The 22,201-nt window shown below is 45.9% G+C and overlaps 1 pseudogene; it reads left to right on the forward strand.

Annotated features, from left to right (window-relative positions):
* The first annotated feature begins 21,726 nt into the window (after positions 1-21,726).
* Positions 21,727-21,842, forward strand: LOC149447744 (U2 spliceosomal RNA; annotated as a pseudogene).
* Positions 21,843-22,201: the final 359 nt, after the last annotated feature.

Here is a 22,201-nt window from a genome sequence, read left to right on the forward strand (position 1 = left end):
AACACTGCATTGCACCCACGGTGTGGCTAAACCGCAGCACATCAGTGTGAATGCAGCCCTATGCTATTATGCCGAGTGTATTTCTTCACACTGACCTGAAGATCTCTTCTTTCCTGCTGCTGGCACCACTCTGGAGACTGCTAGTCAGGATAAGAGGTTTATGCGGCTCTTGCTCCCTACTACAGCTCCAACTTTACAAGTTGTCCCCCTGCATTGCACTCTGATGTCCTGGGATGGAAGCTCAGCAAGCCTACCAGTCACCTGGCCACAATCTACTGGTTGTTGACCCCTGCTATAAAAGATAGCCCAGGACAAAAGTAGACCTACCCGAGAGGTGTGGTTTAACAGCCAGCTTTAATGAGGACCAGGGGCGGACTGACCATTTGGAAACTTGGGCACTGCTCAAGGGCCCAGGGTCAGTAGGGGGCCCCATGAGATGCCCATGGTACCTTTTTCATAGGCTTTTTTGAGTTTGGGGAAGGACACAGGGGCCCCTTGATCCCCTATTGCCCGGGGGCCCCGTGAGTTGTCAGTCCGCCCCTGATGAGGACAAAGCACTAAGGGGCACATAGAGATGGCAGCTGGATCTATGGAGTAGAAACCACACTGGATCACACTGGTGCGAAGTGGGACCTGGGCCTATATCATGCTGGAGTGGATAAGTGCATGGAGCAGGATAGGACTACCAAAGTATGAAGATGGTCCCATGTGAGAGCAGGTGATGCAGGATCCTCTAGAGTGCAGTATCTCTAAAACATTGTTTCTCAATCTTTTTTCAGTCAAGCCACCCTTTAACATTCTGCACAATCTCAAGGCACCCCATTCTAAAATGTAAAAAAACTATTCTAATAGCTTTACATAATGCAGCAACATCCATATGCATAGGACACAGAAAGAGTTAATTTATTATTCCACAGCAGATATTCCTTTGCAAACTGGTACTGACTAGTATACCAGTGCTTCTCCTTTAGTTTCTCTCCCTCACTCAGCTAATGTGACCCCACTGCTGATGGAGAGGGGCAGGGAAGGAGCAAACAAGTAGGCCGTGCAGGTGCCTGATGTCCTCCTTATCAACTAATGATGTAATTGGTTGTTAGGATACCGGTAGCTGGAAGGTTGTAAAAATGCGCAATGAAAACTTATGACTTTGTGTAACTAAAATGCAGGCTTGATCCACCTGCTGTCTTGTATACAATTTATGGGCAGATTTTAAGCATATTGCCAAGGCACCCCTGAAAAGGCCTGACAGGCAGCACACATGGATAATCCAGGAACAAAGTCAAAGGTTGATATAAAAGAATCAATTAAAAAATGAAAGATTGAAGACTCTTAAGGGGTATGGCAGCTAGCCTGTGAAAGTGATTATTGGGCACCAGAAGCTGTGTTGGGTTTAAACAGACCAGGTAAAAGAAGGTAGAGAATGGTTGTGGGCATAGAGTGGGAGCTGCTGCTGATTGGCTGTGACAAGGCAGATGTATCAGGAGGAGGGCACCACTCTGACTGGACAATAGAAGCAGAAGCGGCGTTGGACTGTGAAAGGTAAGTAGCATTGATTTCAAGATTGGACTACCAAACGTTGTGCACTGAACTCATTGACACTAAAAGAGGTGGTTTTATCTGACATCAAGCGACAGGCCAGGTAGTTGGGCGACGAGTCCTGGGTAGTTGGTTCAATAAGCCTTTACAAAACTGTCGTCACATCTCTCTACACATACATATTTTCTGTTGTTGCTGAGGTCCTGGCCCATTTGTATACTGCAGACTGTAGTCTGATTGGGACCCATTGTGTATGCCCTGGGCCATTCTCTGACCTTCCATATGTAGCACTACCCCCTTAGAAGTCCCTAGAAGATTTGGGTCTCCCTAGAGTCTTGTACAGCCAGGCATCACACATCTTCACAAACGATGCACCCAGAGTCAGAAATTAGTCCTTATGCTTTGGTTTTATTTAGGGGATTTGAACTGGGATAGGATTAGGGGTGTACAGGATGCCCAAGGGTACTGATAAACTGAGGACAACTTCCTGGAGCTATTTACAAGCCTTCTCTACAGCACAGCCTTTGTTGGAGAGCTAGCCAGCATCTCCTTAGTATACCACTCCAGACTCTAGATGAACTTCTCATCTTCACCCAGCAATCTGGAGGTATTCCTGAGCAGGGGATCCGGTTCCTGTCACTTAAAGAGATGAACAGTCACTGGCAGGTGGCTAATCTGGTTTTCCACCAGAGAGCTCCTTCCCCTATCTGCCCAGGGGGGTGTAGGTATACTCCTCTCCTGTACCTCTTGTAGGTTGGTGGCTACTACCAGGCCTATCAGCCGGGCTGTTCCTTCCCTGCCATACAGGTGGTCCTCTCTCAGGGGACAGGTGAGCTCTGAGCTTTCACCTTTTTCAGCTCCAGGCCTGCAGGTAGGCTCCATCCCACTGGGCCTTCTTGCAGCCACCTTCCTTCAGCCTCACTTCTTCCACCTAAACTCTCCCTCCAACTCTCCTTCAGCTGAGCAGACTCCAACACTTTTAAGCGTGTCCCAGACCCTTTCCAACCTCTTGTTGGGGATTGGCTGAGGTCCCTCAAAAGTGCCTTCAGCCACTCTTCAGGTCCACCCACTGCCTTCAGGGCCCTCCTCCAAAAGCCCTGGAGCTGGGGGAAATGCCAGAGGGGCTGGCCTGCAGAGCCTCTCAGCCCTGACCACAATTTGACCTTCTGACTATTACACCAAGGCTGCTACTCAGCCTTCCTCACTGACAATCAGGATTCTAGCTCCCTCTTGCTAAAATAGGAGGGTGCTACACATGTCTCACCTATGTATTTCAGAGCTTCTGCAGCAGCAATTCACTTGCAGCACCTGGGATACCTGTCCAAATCCACTGTGTACCAAATGGTAACACTCAAGGCAGCCCTCACGTGTTCACTGTCCGAGGAAGCCAGGTTCAATATGGGGTCCACCTCCTACCCACAGTCACAAGCAAATGTGTTTAGGCTACGCAACATTTACTAAAACCACGGCAAAGCTTTTCTTACATCATCACTCCCGCTGGACATGACTCCTTATGACATATTTTGCCCTCATTCAGGACTTAGGCCTCATGCCTCTAAATGCCCAATCATGTCCATGCACACATAGACATTTAGAAGAATTTAGAAGCATTAAAAAACACTGCCAGTGCATCCAGGAGCAGCAGCATTTTGGCAGAAAAAACGCTTGATGTGTGTAAAGGCTCCTAAAAAGCTAGATGTGTTTAGCGCTTAAGCATTAATTCATTACAATGTCCAGAATAAATTATTATTCTGGCCAATGAAATGAATTAATGCCCAAGTGCTTGACCCTGCCAGACTGCTCCTGCCAGGAGGAAAGGTGTCTAGGAGATATGGATGTAGTATGCATGAGGCCTTAATCATAGGGCTGGACATTTGTTAGTTAAACCAAGTAAAAAACCAGGCGCTTGGGTGATTAATCAACATGGGCACAATATAACTTGTATTCCACATTGTTGGCAGCACATATACTCATCTGAAGTATATGAGATAGTAACCAAAAACACAAACAACAGAGTGTCTGCAATATGTAGAGATGCTATTACTAATGTCCAGGCCAAGAACAGAGAAAGTTACCCAGGAGTCAAGTTACTGAAGATAATGCATCATTTATTCAAACATTCCACTTCCATTTCCATATATTACATAAAATCCATAAGAAATCCACTTTGGCCACATTTCAAAAATATTTCTATCTGCCATCTTTCTAACATGATCTGTGCTATCAAACCTGGTGTAAAGTGTAACCAGTGGTGTGATTGGCCCCAAAAAAACTCTACACCAGCCTTTGTAACCGGGGTGCCTTTTGTGTTCCTCAGGGGTGGCTTAGCAAAGTGCCTAAAAATTACCCTTTATTACCCCAAAATTGTGTACAAGACAATGGGTGGCCCAAGCCTGCCTTTTACAGAAAGCCATAGGTTTTCATTGTGCAGCATTACAGCCTTGGGCACCATGCAGGCCAGCCGCCGGCATTATAACAACCACTATTGTCACTGGTTGATGAGGATTTGGGGTTCCTACACAGCATTCTTGTTTGCAGTTCCTCTACCCTTCTCCGTCAGCACTGGGGTCATGTTACCTGAGTGATAGAGAGATAATGAGCGAGAAGAGAAACAGAGTACTGGTCAGCTCCAGTGTGCAAAGGTATATTGCTTTGTGAGAATAAATCGCCTCTAATGTTGGGTGTCCTATGTTTATGGATGTTGCTGTGTTATGGAAAACTATTCATTCAGTTCTTTACATTTTAGAATGGTGTACTCATCTGATTGTATCTTCTTTGCTGTGGTGCCACCTAGTGACGTATTATGGTATGACAAGCCCTGCAGTCCCTCGAACACTGATCTTCACTGTTTGTGCTCAGCAGAGAAGTGTGTAACAGTCAAAAGTACGTGTTCCAGAGTCAGCTTATTCATAAACTGTGGCTTTGTTCCATGAACTATCCTTGGCACAAATATCAAGCTCCCTCTCATTTAGGTTTGCACACAGATCTGTTTACTATCAGGGACTATGAGGTACCAAGGTGTTTCTATGCAATCAGGAAACAACCAACCTGGCTGCAGTGTAATAAGCAGACATCAGCCTTAAAGCTGAAATTCAGATACACAAACCTTCACCTATATACTCCTCAAAAACCAAAAAGGGTATAAATCCACATTGTGTGCATTAAATGTATTTGCAACCCCAGGTATTGCCTTGTAAAAGTAGCAGTGAAATCACAACTGTGCTGTACATAGCCTGTGCAGAGAGCTGTGGGAGGGGCCCAGCAGGCCCACCTACTACAGGTTGCCTGCCTGCTGAAAACTACAGGAGGGGGTGGATACAAGTCCAGTCACCCTACACAAAGAGAGAGCAGCAGTGACTGGTCTGTATAATAGGAAGCTCCTGCACAGAGAAACAGTTCACACTGGGTTGCTACACTGATCTGGAAGGAAACTGAGAATACACGTTTTTTATTTAGACAATATTTGCTTATCCTGGAGTTCAGTGAAATGTAAGAGCTATAGTACACAGCTTGCATCTCACAATTCATGGAGTCATCAGCAGACAGATGTGTTCCATCAATTCCGGGATGCAGGTAGTGTGCCATTACTCTCCACATTATTATCTAGAAGTCCAGGTATTCTTATGGCACACAGCTCTGTTCTGGCCACTGTACATGTTAGCGCTTGTTACAGCTTACTCTTACCATGTTCTAGCTGAGTGGCCTCCAAACAATTATTTCTCACATGTATATTCATTGCATTTATCAGTTGATTGAAGCAAACCATTCATGAGAGAAGCTCAGAGGCTGCCATTGCTAAGCCCCTTTTGAAAATTGCTTGGCTTGTACACTGACCATCTGAACTCAAAGTTTGTGTCACTGGCCAAAAAGTAGTATACCTATCTCTACAATCAGCCGTCCATATTTCTTTACTTGTTTTCAATCAAGAGGGTGAACGTGACAGCCAGAAAACTAGCATTTGCAGGATAACTAGCAATGACCACCTCTGCGTCTCCCTACAAAAAACAAAACAAAAAACACACATCTCGAACCCTTGGTGCCCAATCTTTGGCCCCAGGGCCCTTGTGGTTTCTGCATCGTGCATGCTCCCACTTTATATTACAAATTGACGTTGAGCCGTTCAGAGTGCCACACACAGTCAGCGCAAGAGGGACACAAAGCAAAAGCCACACCTCTCCTCCTCCTCCACAGTGGCTCTGTGTCCCGCTTCCATAAATTTATAATATAAGAGCATGGTGTTAAAAAGAGAATGGGGATATAATAGCGCAGCCACAAGTGAAGAAGGAATCCTTGAGGAGAAAATGAAAAAGGTTTAACTGCATATTACATTTTTATCCAGTTTAGGGAATAAATTTACTTTAATACCATCTTAAGCAGAGCCCTGTGCCTCTCACCTCTGCAATCATGTGATCTCACACATAACCAGCAGTAATTGGTGTGGCTGGTCCACAAGTACATTCTATAGCTTTAGAAAACTTCAAGCAGCTAGATGTAGAAGATTCAAATATGCAGCTAACAATAACACACAATAACACACAGGGTCCTTATATACTGTATCTTTAGTTTCTTTGCTTAGCACTGAACATTATGAAATGATTGTTTTCAAACCTTAGTGTCGTTTGACAATGCTGCAGTGTGACCTGGAGTGCAAATAATGACAATAAGTGAAACCATTTAGTGCGCTAAATGCTGAAACTGTGCCGCCTATCAGTGCCCAGCGGAGCCGCCAGTCAGCACCGCCCATCAGTGTCCATCAGTGCCGCCTATCAGTGACCATCATTGCTGCATATCCGTGCAGCATCATCAGTGCCTCCTTATCAGTGCAGCCTATCCCTGCCCATCAGTGCTGCCTATCCGTGCCACCTCATCAGTGCCCATCAGTGAAGGAGAAAAATTACCTGTTTGCAACATTTTATAATAGAACTTTTTTTTTCAAATTTTGTGCTCTTTTTTTGTTTATAGTGCAATAAAACCCTCAGTGGCGATTAAATACCACCAAAAGAAAGCTCTATTTATGTGAAAAAAATGCTAAAAATGTCATATGGGTACAGTGTTGCATGACCGCGCAATTGTTATTCAAAGTGCGACAGCGCTGAAAGCTGAAAATTGGCCTGGGGGCGAAGGGGGTATAAGTGTCCAGTAGGCAAGTGGTTAAAGTCCATAATTTATAAAGCTTGTCTGAGCTTTTAGAACATTGGGGACAGCTGAAATTACACACTGTAGAGCTTAATGAGGAGAGCTTTGAGAGGTGATTGGAGGAAAGGGAAATGCCCCTTTCATATAGCTCATAGAAACAGAGCTGAGGCTGTCCATCAAAGGCTGTGTGCGGGAGCTCCTTGTCCCGTCACCTTTTTTCTCTTGGTGTCAAGAAAACTTGTCAGAAAAGATTAATGCTGATAGCAGGGGAATAGACAGAATGACACTGAGTGCTCTTAAAGAGGAACTCTACCCATAACAACTTGATTAAAAAAACAATGTTCTTTAGCAATAATTATACTATCAAAACTAGTGTGTGCTGTAAATTGCCTCCAGTTTTGCTCCTGTTTCTTCTTGCTGGAGACTGCCATTTTGCAGAAGCCCCTGAACAGATATACCTCTATATTTTCGGCACAGTGCCAAAAATAGAAAGCAACTGAGCATGTGCAGAGCAGGGTGAGACAGTGTATTACTGGATTTTATACAGTATATTTATTTATTTCAGGTACTTATATAGCGCTGTCAATTTACACAGCGCTTTACATATATATTGTACATTCACATCAGTCCCTAACCCTCAAGGGGTGTACAATCTAAGGTCCCTAACTCACATTCATATACAAGGGCCAATTTAGACAGGATCCAATTAACTTACCAGCATGTCTTCGGAGTGTGGGAGGAAGCTGAGGTACCCGGAGGAAGCCCACGCAGGCACAGGGAGAACATGCAGAAGTGCAGAAGTGCTAACATACAGTGCTGCCAGGCAGAAGTGCTAACCATTTAGCCACTGTGCTGCCCCAAGGCACTTATTTTTAATGTTTTACATGGCTATACCTGCAAAAGGGGCCAGCCTGAAGTGATCTAGCAGGACTTCATTTTCTGACTAAAGTTCCACTTTAAGTGAGACAAGTACACATTATAGACTAGAGGAATATTCTTTTTTCATATTTTATGTCTGAGGTTTACAACCTATTTATTATTATTATTATTATTATTATACAGTATTTATAAAGCGCCAATAGTTCGCTCAGCGCTGTACATTATAAAGGGGGACAGAACATGTGACAGAACAATACCAATACAATGCAAAACATGAGGGTATCGAGGGCCCTGCTCTTTCAAGCTTACAATCTAGGAGGGAGGGGATGGTGGCACAGGAGGAGATAGCTGTGGGGGATGGAGTGGTAGGAAGAGTGGAGGAGGTCGGCAAGTTAGCAGGGGGCGGGGTAGGCTTCCCTGAAGAGATGGGTTTTCAGGGTGCGCCTAAAGGAGAGGAGAGTAGGTGATAATCTGATGGGTTGGGGCAGGGAGTTCCAGAGGATGGGTGACACCCTGGAGAAGTCCTGGAGGCGGGCATGGGAGGAGGAGACCAGGGAACTAGAGAGAAGGAGGTCTTGTGAGGAGCGGAGTGTGCGTGTTGGGCGGTACTTGGATATTAGGTCAGAGATGTAGTTCGGGGCAGTATGGTGGACAGCTTTGTACGTCAGCGTTAGGATTTTGAATTTGATCCGTTGCGCAATCGGAAGCCAGTGGAGGGATTGGCAGAGGGGGGTGGCGGAAACGGAGCGGTTGGAAAGGTGAATGAGTCTGGCAGCCGTATTCAGGATGGACTGAAGCGGGGATAGCCAGCGGCGAGGCAGGCCAGTGAGGAGGGAGTTGCAGTAGTCGAGTCGTGATATGATGAGGGAGTGGATGAGCTGTTTAGTGGTTTCTGGAGTTAGGAACGTGCGGATTTTGGCGATGTTGCGGAGGTGGAGTCTGCACGAGTTTGTTAAAGAGTGGACTTGGGGCTGGAAGGATAGGTTGGAGTCCAAAATGACACCAAGTACTCTGGCCTGCGGGGCGGGATTGATGGTGGCGTTGTTGGACATGATGGAGAGGTCAATGGGGGGTGGTGTCCGGGCTGGAGGGAAGACAAGAAACTCGGTTTTGGAGAGGTTCAGTTTAAGGAAGTGGAGCGACATCCAGTCTGATATGTCGCTCAACAGGTGTGTGATTCGGGTGGAGACCGAGGGGGTGAGGTGGGGGGTTGAGAGATAGATTTGTGTGTCGTCGGCATAGAGGTGGTAGTTGAAGCCGTGAGAGTGTATGAGTTGGCCAAGGGAGGAGGTGTAGATGGAGAAGAGAAGGGGCCCGAGGACAGAGCCTTGAGGGACCCCAACAGAGAGGGGGAGTGAGAGGGAGGTGGTGGCATTATAGGTAACGCTGAAAGAGCGTTGTGACAGGTAAGATGAGAGCCAGGAGAGAGCAGAATCTCTGAGGCCGAGGGAGTGTAGTTTTTTGAGGAGGAGGGGGTGGTCGACTGTGTCGAAGGCCGCAGAGAGGTCAAGGAGTAGGAGCACTGAATAGTGGCCATTAGCTTTGGCGGTTAGCAGGTCGTTGGAGAGTTTGAGTAAGGCCGTTTCGGTGGAGTGTAGGGGACGGAAGCCGGACTGTAGGGGATCGAGGAGGTTGTTGTCGTTGAGGTGAGAGCATAGGCGGGTGTAGACTAGGCGCTCGAGGAGTTTAGATGTAAATGGGAGCAGGGAGATGGGTCTGAGGTTGTTCGGGTCATTGGGGTCCAGGGAGGGCTTTTTAAGTATGGGGGTGATGTGTGCATGTTTCAGAGGGGAAGGGAAAGTGCCGGAGGAGAGGGAGAGATTGAAGATGTAAGTGAGGGAGCGTAGGATGGAGGGGCAGGGAGGTTGTAGGAGTTGTGAGGGGATAGGGTCAAGGGGGCAGGTGGTGAGGCGGGCATCAGAGAGGATCTTGGAGACTTCTTCGATGGTAGTAAGGTCAAAGGTGCGGAGTGTTGGGGGAGCTTCAGTATGAGGAATGTAGGGTGGGGTGGGAGAGGAGGTCAGAGCAGTGGTGGGGCCGTGGGAGAGGGGTGTAGAGGGGGTAGCTGAGTGAGGGGGAAGGGGGTTGGAGGGAGTTTGAGCAGCGACGAAGTCCCTGTGGGTTATGTCGAGGGGGAGGGGGGATGAGGGGGTAGCTGTGTGAGAGGGGACGGGTTGAGAAGGCGTGTGAGTTGCGGCAATGTCCTTGCGAATTGTGTCAATCTTGTTTTTGAAGTGATTGGCAATCTCAAGGGCAGTGAGTGAGGTGCTGGGTGGAGGTGGGGGTGGCGAGAGTAGAGAGTTGAAGGTGGAGAAGAGTCGGCGAGGATTGGAGGAGAGGGCCTTGATCTTCCAAATTAACCAGTTACAGGCTTTAGTACGGTTTTTTATGTATTGTGTTGTACTTCCATAACTAACAACTGACCTCTCCTCTTCATTTATTTCAAATTAAGAATAAATTGTTTTTTCAGTATTGTGGTGAACGGAGTTTCAGTGATGGTTTGCATTACCCTCCACAGACTCTAGAGGTCTCTCTAATCTACTCTAATCCTGTTCTGGACTTAACTTCCATCCATGTGTAACTAGGCTTAGTGTGACTGTCATACCCTTTAATTTAAAATGTTGTCACATTGAATTGCCCAAGGCAGTCTTTCCTAAGTAGGTTTCTCTGAAGGTTGCTAGGGGTTTCTAGAAAGTTAGCACTGACAAACTGATCTTCTACCTACAATGACTGGTTTAGGGGGAGCTGAAGAGGCCGCATGTCTTACCTTACCCCCCACTCTGGACAACTCCAACGTTCTCCCTCTGGCACTTCAGGCTGTGGGTGGTCCATCAGTGTCATCATGTACAATGGAAGGCGAATAAAAGAAGTATGGTCAAAGCTTTTTTTGGCTATGCTTCTCATGAGGGTCTTAGGAACACAATTACTGTTGTGCTTCTGTAACCCAGAGTCAGCTGATAGCGAGTTATTGCCCACTATCAGCTGACAGATCACAGCCGCTTCAACCTCGGGAAGCATCCTGACAATATTTTTGGGATCCATCCCGCTGTTTGATTTACAGCTGGCTCCACCTCTTAGTGTATGGCTGAAAGTCAAAGCCAGCTGCTCCCGTCCCCTTCCCAGGGTGGCGCTCCAGTGACTGCTGGAGGAGCAGAGTGGACAGAGAACTTAGCACTCAGCAGTCATATGATTGCTCAATTCAGGAGTCAGCATGAGACCACTGCAGCATCACACAGATGCTGTAGCATGGAGGCAAGTACGTATATTTTTTTAAAATCCCATATTTCTTCTTTAAAGTGGTTTTCAAGGCTAGATATTTGTGACCTTAATGCATTCCCTGCATTAAGGTAAATAATATCCCTCTAGTTGCATCACCCCCTCACCTGAGTCGTATCTCGATCCAGCCCTGTGCCTGTCTGCAGCAGTGTTTGTCTCTCTTTGATTAACCAGGGCCAAGCCACGCTGTGTGTGTCAATAGACTCACACAGCCTGGCTTGGGAGTGAGACAGCAGGTGTGCCCCCATAGGAAATGGGTTCCTATGGTGGCACACAGAGAAAAGGAGAAGCCAAGAGTGCCGGAGGACTCCAGAAGAGGAGGCTCTAGGCTGCTCTGCAGTACAATTGCACATGTTTATTATTGTAATAAAAAAATACCTATTGAAACCACTTTAAACCTGTACATTGAGGAAGCAAGAGTGCAGTTGCAGTCAGAAGCACCTTAAAGAGGAGATTTTGCAGGACTGGTCGCATTACTAAACAGACCGGCTGAAGACAGAGCTAAGGTAAGTATTACACATTATTCCTACAGCCCTAGACTGGACAAGCAGTTTATGACTATAAATATTCTTTTAGTGCAAAATTATATATTAATTTCCACACTGTATTCCAATTATGTCCAGCGTACCCCAATTAATCTGAATGACCTTGAAGTTTGTAAACCTACTTTGTGAAGATCCCCACACATTTATTTCCTTTCTGAATTCTGTGACATGTAGTCACTATGCCCTGTCACACATTTCACAGAGCCTGCCTTCTGGACTACAGAGGTGCTAAGAGGAGGAGATTCAGGAGGCAGATTCAGTACCAGAAGGAATCGCTGGATGCAGGCAGCAAGGTACCATGGGATATGTAGTCATTCGGCATTGAAAGTAAACAGCAGAGGAGAAGCTGCAAAAGATGCAGAAAATCCAGGAAGTTGTGGAAAGAGCTGAACAGCAGGCAGGCAGAACTCACAGTAATAAAGCTTACCTGTAGGTACAAGGAATACCTACTAAATGTGTATCGTTAAGGAGATATTCACTGTTTCTGCAGCCAGTGACATCACAACGCATGTGCCCATGCTGTCCCTTCAGAGCTCTGTGCCACCCAAGTAACGTCATCACGGCTCAGCCATTCAAACAGCTGGAGCCTGAAAACCTGGAAGGAAGACCGGGTGAAGATGGAAGCTCTGTCAGCAATGACAGCGTGCTGCTGTAGGGCTTTGTTTTAAGGTAAGTCTTCCATAATGTGCTACTATGCGATGCATACTACCATATTATGCCCTCAACTTGCAGAAAGGAGTTTTTTTTTTAATGCAAGTGTTTACTACCGCTTTAAAGTAAATTTGTATTGGATTGTCCGTAATTGTAATGAAAGTGAATGCTTTGACAAAAGATATCCTCTCAGTCTTGCAGTGTGTGCGTGCGTGTGTGGGCAATGAAGAGTTTGTGTAGTTCCTGGTGTTGGGCTTTAATGCAAGTAATGTAATATGAGACATATAAGAGGTATGTCTCTATTGAAAACCAATATAAGGCCTGTGGGTGGAGCTCACTGTACCTAAGTGTGGGATCTAGAGTGAGCTCTTGCTAGTATCCCCAATGGTGGGCTGAGACTGCTGTCATGTGAAATCATCTTTATGGCAGCACTCTATCTTAAAATCGAGGATCCTCCACTTGAACACTGTTAACTCTTTGTAATCTGTGGCACGGTTCTTTTACACATTACAATCTGTACACTATAGAGAACAGTTCCTCATTACATTTCTGAATACTTCGGTCTCTTGAGTTGTGCATTATTTCTGAGCTGGTACCACAGAGCTTGTACTGGTCTCCACCAACCCAGTTACCAGCCACCTTACTCCCCAGTGACATAATCCCTATAATTCACTTGGATACTACAAAGCTCACTTCTACATATCATAAGCTTATTCTTCTCCCGAGGCCTCACTACATTTTACTCAGTAACTCCCAGGTCCCTAGGGTGCCCCATGGTCAGATCCAGGATGTGGGGAACCAGTCACTAGGGAGAGAACCTAAGCGCCAAGTTCCGTCACTACCTGGGCTCCTGGCCACCCCTGTCATGTTACCCACTTCCCAACTGGCTGGCTGCTTATGCATACGACAGTAGTACTGTAGTAGCTAGCAATGCCAATATAGCCTCCTCCAAGTAGCTTCTTTGCTTGTTAGACCTCTGTACTATATCTTCCCTAATTCATCTCTGTCCCCTGTTAAGCCCCGTTCTTTGGTACACAATGCATTCACCCCTTTAGTGACATCAGACCAGGCAGATTGAATAGCAACAAAGATCTTTTACTGAAGTAGTTAAGCATAACAGATGCATAGTACTCAAAGACCTCTTTTTTTTTTTGGTACATTTTTTAGTTATAAGTGTGCAGCAGAAGACAATAACATATAGGCTTCAATCAAACTCGTAATACGAGAGGCAGTATTACACACAAAGGAATTTAGGTATCAACTAGAAAAAAGGGACATTAAAGAGAGAAGGCACAGGAAATCAATATAAATTTAAAAAGCTGATGTTTGTTAACAAGCTGTTGCACATATGGTTTGTGCAGTAAACAGTGGAAATGCAAACTCAAAGTGGTGTTGTGCCTTTAAAAAATTTCTGCAGTGGTACCAAAGTTTAAGATGATCTATGCAGAAGAGAATTGACCATACAGTCTGGAAATGCAAAAGTCTAGTGTCAGTTAGGTTAACCATGTGTGCACATCATAGTTTTAGAGAAAGTATCTGTTTTTATAAAGAGGTGAGAGGAAGGTGGTAGAAGAGTTAAGAAAAAAGACAAGAAAGATATGACAGGGAAGGGAAAAAGGGAAAAAATAAAAAAAAAGGAAGGGGGGGTGGGGGGAGTCAGGTCGGAGAAGGGTAGCCGCAGAGGAGGGCACTTGAAGCTGTAATTGATTGGCCAGTGCAAACAGAAAAGCAAGTGGGTGGGATCATGCATATTGGAGGTATTCATCATAGAAACAAAACAGATTCTTCAATACACATTCCTGTACAAAGTCCTTTAAGTGTCCTTTAATGTGCCCCTGGTACTCCCTGAGGTAGTCATACCCTAGTCCATTAGTCTACAAGTATTTCAGCAGCACAAATCCATATCACTTGGAAACCCAACTGGGCTTTCACAAGGGGAGGCAAAGTGGCAATTACATCCTCAGCAGCACTCTCCTTCCCTTCCCATGAAGACAGTAATCACAAAGCCCTGGAAAACCTGGCCAGCAGAGTTAACCCTTGTCTCCCTGACAGCACCACTTCTACTGAGCAACATTACCAAGCAGAAAATGTGCTTAACCCAGAAATACAATTAACACTGGCAGCAACAGTACCTTAGTAAGCACCTGCTTACAAGACTCATGCACACTAGGCATTTGCCCAGCTTCAAAAAAACATTTTCTTCTGGCAGGACAAAAGCAGCACAAAAAAATGCACCTAAAGCCACGTTTTTCAAACGTGTTTAGGCGCGTCAAGCTTTTGGGCTTTTATTAACTCCATTGGTCAGAATATTAATTTATTCTGGCCATTGAAGTGAATGAACGCTAAAAGTATGCCTAGCGTTTAGGCACATTGGGCTATTTTTGCCTAAACACTCCTCTCCTGAATGTGCAAGTGACAGGTTATTTCTTGACTTCTAAATGCCTGTATATGCCTATGTATGCATGGACACATATGCTAACTTGGAGTGGTGTTTAAAAGGTGAAAAAAAGGTCAAATGCCCTTAAAAGCAGTTTTGTGACACCTAGTGTGCATGAAGCCTAAAGGGACATATCTGCACTAACCACCAATGTAAAGAGACATGTCTCCACTGGGCACCAATATCAAGGGACATGTCTCCGGTGAGCACCAATGTAAAGGGTCATGTCTCCACTGACCACCAATATCAAGGGACATGTCTCCAGTGACCACCAATGTAAAGGGTCATGTCTCCACTGACCACCAATATCAAGGGACATGTCTCCAGTGACCACCAATGTAAAGGGTCATGTCTCCACTGACCACCAATATCAAGGGACATGTCTCCAGTGACCACCATTGTAAAGGAGCATTTCTCCATTAACCACTAATATAAATGGACATGTCTCCACTGGCCACCAAAGTATGGGGGTATTTCTCCACTGACTACTATTATAATGGGACATATTTTCACATACAAATGTAAGGGGACACCAAATTTTAAGTCTGTGTTCATTTATTTTCAGAATTATTATTGAAGTACAGAGCAAGGTAGTGTTGTAAAATATTTGGCTCTAGATGTCAAGTTTCTAGGTATGCCATATTTTTTTATTTAAAACTTTTAACAGCGTACCATTCTACTTTACCATGACATACAGTATTTATATAGCGCCAACAGTTTGCTCAGCGCTGTACATTATAATGGGAGACAATACACGAGACAGCACAGTAACAATACAATACACGAGGGGTTCGAGGGCCCTGCTCCTTGGAGCTTACAATCTAGGAGGGAGGGGAGAGTGGTACAGGAGGAAATAGCTGTGGGGGATGAAGTGGTGGGAAGAGCGTAGGAGATCAGCAATTAGGTAAGGGCGGGGTAGGCTTCTCTGAAGAGATGGGTTTTCAGGGTGGGCCTAATGGTGAGGAGAGTAGGTGACAGTCTGATGGATTGGGGTAGTGAGTTCCAGAGGATGGGGGAAGCCCTGGAGTAGTCCTGGAGACGGGCATGGGAGGAGGAGACCAGGGAACTAGAGAGTAGGAGGTCTTGTGAGGAGTAGAGAGTGCGTTTTGGGTGGTAGATGGATATTAGGTCGGTGATGTAGTTAGGGGCAGTGTTATGAACAGCTTTGTACTTCAATGTTAATATTTTGAATTTTATGTGTTGGGCAATCGGAAGCCAGTGGAGGGATTGGCAGAGGGGGGTGGCGGATACTGTGCGGTTGGTAAGGTGAATGAGTCTGGCCGCAGAATTCAGGATAGACTGAAGCAGGGATAGCCTGTGTTGGGGTAGGCCGGCGAGGAGGGAGTTACAGTAGTTGAGTCGTGATATTATAAGGGAGTGAATGAATTGCTTGAGTTGTAGCTTATGGAGTTAGGAACGTGCATATTTTGGAGATGTTGCGGAGGTGGAGTCTGCATGAATTTGTCAGCGATTGGATCTGGGGCTGGAAAGACAGATTGGAGTCTAGAATGACGCCTACTTCTCTGGATTGCGGGCTGATGGTGGCGTTGTTGGTCGTGATGGAGAGGTTAGGGGGGGCACGGGCTGGGGGGAAAACTAGGAGCTCGGTTTTGGCAAGGTTTAATTTGAGGAAGTGGAGTGACATCCAGTCTGATATGGCGTTCAGAAGGCTAGTGATGCGGGCGGAGACTGAAGGGGTGAGGCGAGGGGTAGAGAGATAGATTTGAGTGTCATCGGCATAGAGATGGTAGTTGAAGCCATGGGAGTGTATCAGTTGACCAAGGGAGGAGGCGTAGATGGAGAAGAGAAGGAGCCCGAAGACAGAATCTTGGGGAACCCCAACAGAGAGGGGGAGTGAGGGGGAGGTGGCAGTGTTATAGGTAACACTGAAGGAGCATTGTGATAGATAGGAAGATAGCCAGGAGAGAGCGGAGTCTCTGAGGCCAAAAGAGTATAGTTTTTTGAGGAGGAGGGGGTGGTCGTGTCAGGAATCTAGGAGTGACCAGAAAGGTGTGGACTGACACAGGGAAACGCAGGTTTCAGGTATAGTATAATAATACAGTTTATTATTAGCCACACATATATATATATATAAACGCACAGTGAACAAACCAACCTTCCACTAATCTTAGTACGTGCAGGAACACAGGCGTAGTCAGGGCTGGAGAGGTGGAATGGTCAGGCCGGCCGTAGGGTTCTGTAATGACCGTTCGGTGGTACCTCTAGCAGTTCCCAGGACAGGATTCCCCAGGGCGCGGAGTCTAAGTCCCAGTCTGCTTATTCACCAGGGCCCCTGATGGTGGGGATGGACTTGGAGCAGACAGGAACCAGGTCGCGGCCCCTGAGTACCCCTGCTCGTGGTAGAGGGATCCGCCAGAGGTATGTGCAGGTAGAAAGCCTGATGTGAAGCGGTAGAAGGTGTGGGCAGGGACGGCTGGATCCGTGCAGGATGGATGGATGGCAGAGTAGCTAGCGTGGTCAGACGGGTCAGGTCAGCAACGTGCGGGCAGCGAGGTACCGAAGGAGCAGGCAGAGAATGGTCAGGGTCACAAGCCGGGTTCAGTAACTCACGGGCAGCGCGGTACAAAGGATCAGGCAGAGAATGGTCAGGGTCACAAGCCGGGTTCAACAGAAGACGATCAGCAGAGGTCAGGATCAAGCAGGGTCAGCAACGAGGCAGGAACACAAGATACCAGGTACAGGGGCTCATGGGAAAACATACACCAAGGCCCAGATAACAGGCCTGGTCATACCTTAAATACACCTTCTGCAATCAGCCCCAGGTTTGGCTGATTGCAGGTGTGAGCTTCTGGCTGCTGAGAGCACCCGCTGGTCAGCTCTGGTACTGCAGCCCACACGGCAGGTGAGTCCCACCACCAGTGCTGAGTCCATTCCTGACAGGTCGACTGTGTCGAAAGCTGCGGAGAGGTTGAGGAGTAGGAGCACTGAGTAGTGGCCATTGGCTTTGGCGGTTAGCAGGTCGTTGGTGAGTTTGAGTAGGGTGGTTTCGGTGGAGTGTAGGGGATGGAAGCCAGATTGTAGGGGATCAAGAAGGTTGTTGTTGGTGAGGTGGGAGCTTAGGCGATTATAGGCTAAGCGCTCACGGAGTTTGAATGAAAATGGCAGCAGGGTTGTTTAGGTCAGTGGGATCCAGGGAGGGCTTTTTAAGTATGTCAGTGATGTGCGCGTGCTTCAGAGGGGAGGGGAATATGCCAGTAGAGAGGGATAAATATAATAATTTTTATCTGAGGTTCTCTGAGACTTCAAAATTATTTCAATGGTTCATCCTGGGTAAAAATGCTGGGAAAGGATGGCCTGAGTGATAACAAATTCATAAAAGAGTAAAAAATAGACATGTACATTTCCATTCCTAACTTAACTGCAGAGAGCGTTAGATGGGAACTTGTAGGGGAGGATTTTCTAGTCAGGTCCAATGCTGCAAAATCCTCAGGGCCACAGAAGTCATGCTGCCCTGGCATACATAAATGATGCCACTCTTCTATACAAGCTCCACCCCCATATGTCATGTGATTAATTTAGGAAAAAAAATATGTGAGGGAGTCATTGGTGACAGTCTGCTTTGTATTCAGAGGCCAACAAACAAGAAAAGAGAGGATTGTTTTGTTTGTTAATCTACAGAGACACTTCAGACTCCCCCCAACATCCACTGCAACCCCCTTCCCCTCCAGTTCTCTTCCTGAATCCACCCAGGCCTGTTGAGGCTTTGATAGTATTGCTCCTTTCTGCTTCTGGTAATGTATGGAGGCTGAAGTGTCAGGGTAAGGCTGCATATTAAAATGTTGCACAGAGAATCATGTAATATAACAATGGGAATAGTAAATTAAAGTTTTTCTTTATGTCAAAAAGTCAGCCGAAACTTTATTTTATTTTGGATGGAGCTGGGGGTATTATACCCTTTGTCTTAGTTTTAGTCGCCATCCATATTAGGGCATTTTGAATCGCGGGCAGAATCGCCGCAATTCTGCCTGCAATTTCAAAATGCTCTGCTAAAATGAGAAATCACAGAAAAAATCATTTTAATGGCACCTGAAAACATGGTGCAGTTCTGCCTCAGTTGTTGCGGGATAAATCGTGCTGCAATCGTGGCAAACATCATCGCACGACATGTGTCGCCCAGACGTTCCTAAACTTCTTTTGAGCAACACACATCGCCGCAACTGCAGCGCAATTGTGAATGGGGCCTTAGTGCCATTTATATCTCCATTGGGGAGTTTTTCCTCCTCCTATCCTGTGCAGAAAGTAATTGACGGAAAATCTTTGCAATGGATAAAAAACATTTTTTTCAATAGAAAATAATTAGAACTTCTGACAATAGTTTTCATGTGATAACGGATTCCCCAATCTTTGTACAGATATCAAAAACAGAGAGTGACAGAAATCTCCCCAATGGGGGTCACATACAGAATTAAAAATATGCAGATAACGTAGGGGATAAAAGTACCACTCCACATATACTGTAATTTTCAGAATATTTTATTTAACTTTACTAGGAAAATCCAATATGTTTTAGTCATTGCAGGACCCCCTTCTTCAGGAAAAGAAGAAATCGGCATCTAGCCTGCATAAGAATAGAGGAGTACCAAAATGAGCGTCACACAAAATACCCATCTTTTGGTTCCACAGTCCAGCTCAGATTTCATTCCTCTGTTACTATTTAGACCAGACTCTGAGTTGTTCATAGCCCTGAAGAAGGGGGGGCCCTGCAACCTTTAACAATATCTTTCATGTAACATATGTAGCTTATTTATTGTCCACAGCAGCCAATCAGAATGTGTTTTCCATTTATAACCTGCTGTAGACAACGAAGAGCAGCTGCAAAGGTATGGCCAGATTTTGCACCTAAAAAATCTGAAGATGCAGTGCCAGATTCTGTTTGACACAGAACTGTGTCCTTATATATACACTGCTCAAAAAAATTAAAGGAAAACTTTGAAAACACATCAGATCTCAATGGGGGAAAATATGCTGTATATCTATACTGATATGAACTGGGTAATGTGTTAGGAATGTAAGGATGCCCCATCGTTTGATGGAAATGAAAATTATCAACCTACAGATGACTGAATTCAAAGACACCCCGAAAATCAAAGTGAAAAAATGATGCAGCAGGCTAGTCCATTTTGCTGAAATTTCATCGCAGCAACTCAAAATGGTCCTCAGTAGTTTGTATGGCCCCCACGTGCTTGTATGCATGCCTGACAATGTTGGGGCACGCTCCTGAGATGACAGATCCCTCCATGGATATGCCTCCCCAGACCATCACTGACCCACCACCAAAACGGTCATGCTGAATGATGTTGCAGGCATCTTAACGTTCTCCATGACTTCTCCAGACACTTTCTCGTCTGTCACATGTGCTCAGGGTGAACCTGCTCTCATCTGTGAAAAGCACAGAACGCCAGTAGCGGACCTGCCAATTCTGGTGTTCAATGGCAAATGCCAATCGAGCTCTATGGTTCTGGTCAGTGAGCACAGGGCCCACTAAAGGATGTCGGGCCCTCAGGCCACCCTCATGAAGTCTGTTTCTGATTATTTGGTCAGAGACATTTACACCAGTGGCCTGCTGGAGGTCATTTTGTAGAGCTCTGGCAGTGCTCATCCTGTTCCTCCTTGCACAAAGGAGAAGATACCGGTTCTGCTGATGGTTTAAGGACCTTCTACAGTCCTGTCCAGCTCTCCTAGAGTAACTGCCTGTCTCCTGGAATCTCCTTCATGCTCTTGAGACTGTGCTGGGAGACACAATGGCAATGGCACATATTGATGTGCCCTCTTGGAGGAGTTTGACTGCCTGTGCAACCTCTGTAGGGTCCAGGTATCGCCTCATGCTACCAGTAGTGACACTGACCCTAGCCAAATGCAAAACTAGTGAAAAACAGTCAGAAAAGACCTCCACCTTTAAAACCATTGCTGTTTTGGGGGTCGTCTCAGTGTTGCCCATCTAGTGCACCTTGTTAATTTCATTAACACCAAAAGCAGCTGAAACTGATTAACAACCCGCTCTGCTACTTAACTGACCAGATCAATATCCCAGGCGTTTAATTGACTTGATGCTATACTCTGATTAAAAAGTGTTCCTTTAATTTTTTTGAGCAGTCTATTTCCCAGCTTTGGCATCAGATACATTTTTACCACAGGACTTTGTGAATTGTCGACAATCTCTGTTAACCATTCGGTCCCTGGTGTCTCATCATAACATATATCGGTGAAAATCTCAGACGCAACACTTCCTGCCACTGTTAGAAACTGTCTGGACCGTGAACATCAAGACTTGACCCTGAATTCTATACTTAGAACTGGTTTCCTTCCATTCAGGTCTGCGCTGCTATACTGGGATGTAAACAGAGTATGCTGTGGTGGTGTAACAACACAAAGTGCCAAGTCTGTAGACCAGCATGGTGCAGTACCATGGCTGCAGGCCAGGATTGGTGCAGGCCAGGATCAGAATACTGTCAGCCAGAATGGGTGCAGTACCACAGTTGCAGGCCAGGAATGCTGTCAGATGCACCTTATCTGGATGACCTCAAATTGACTCTAGGAAATGGTGCAAGTAATTGGTTTGTGTGTAATAAAAATGATAATATGACAGCAGATAGCTCTTCATAGCTCAACCTCATAGTTCATCCTGTATAAGTAGCCAGACACATCTAGAATATTTGCTGCAAATACATCCTCTACTATTCATTGCCACATAAAAGAAATGGGTTGCCTTGGAACAATGGAGTGCAATACCTTATTTAGCCAATAGAGTGCACCAAAGTCTGCCTGATGGATGTCTTGACTGGCTGTATATGGCTGGCTACAAACAAAAGTGATTTCTAATGATTTCTGATGATTTATCGAATCCCAACTGGTTTTGGATAAATGCAATCTAAGTGGCATTCAATCTACTTTCTGCATTGGCATTATATACAATAAATAATTGGCAGTTTTTTTTAATTGAATCCTTTTTTTCACCTTTTATCATTCTTTGTTATAGCTCAGTACTGTTTATCTCATTTGGCTTCTTTGCAGCCACTTCCTGTCTATATGCACTCTAGCAGCATTCTCAGGGTAAGTTTTCATTGTGACAACAGTGGCCCAAGCCTGCATAATGTGCGCTGAAAAGGCTGCTTGTGTCTCCATCAGAGGCCCAGGTGGCAACACAGGAGCACATTTGGAAGACCGGTACGGAGTGTTGTCAGTGTATAACAGGAAGTCAATGTTTTTGACATGCACTTGTAAATATAAATAAATAATAAATATTGTGGCGCTTCTCGGCCTTTTGGCTAAGATCAAGTGTAGTATCTGTTCTTAGCAGTGTCCAGTGGGGGTGCTCCTGACCATTCTAGCTTTGCGGGGATGGTTGTTGTATAGTACCCTCACTGGTATGATGGGGGTCCGGAAGGCTAGTACCGGAGGGACAGAAACCAGGGAGCGCCATGATTCGTTCTGGGGCCTTGGGAGTAATTCCTCTGGGAAGACTGGAAAGACCCAGTACCTCCTGATTTGGACGGATCTACCTTGGTCTGGCCAGGGGCTGGGAAGGCAGAGAGTCCGCAAACTAGGTGCCCCCTGAGTAGTCGCCTCAGGGGTGCTCTGAGTAGCACTTGGGTGTGGGACCCCACGTTGTGAATGAGCACATGGTCACCGAGTTTAAATACTTTTTGCACTGCGCCTCTAGGACCGGGCCTTTTGGTCAAGTTCTGGGCAATTTTTTTGCTACAGGCCTCAGGGTCTGGTC

Source organism: Staurois parvus, unplaced genomic scaffold (assembly GCF_062004578.1).
Source record: "Staurois parvus isolate SC_StPar_1 unplaced genomic scaffold, SC_StPar_1.0 ptg000671l, whole genome shotgun sequence".
Lineage (NCBI taxonomy): Eukaryota > Metazoa > Chordata > Amphibia > Anura > Ranidae > Staurois > Staurois parvus.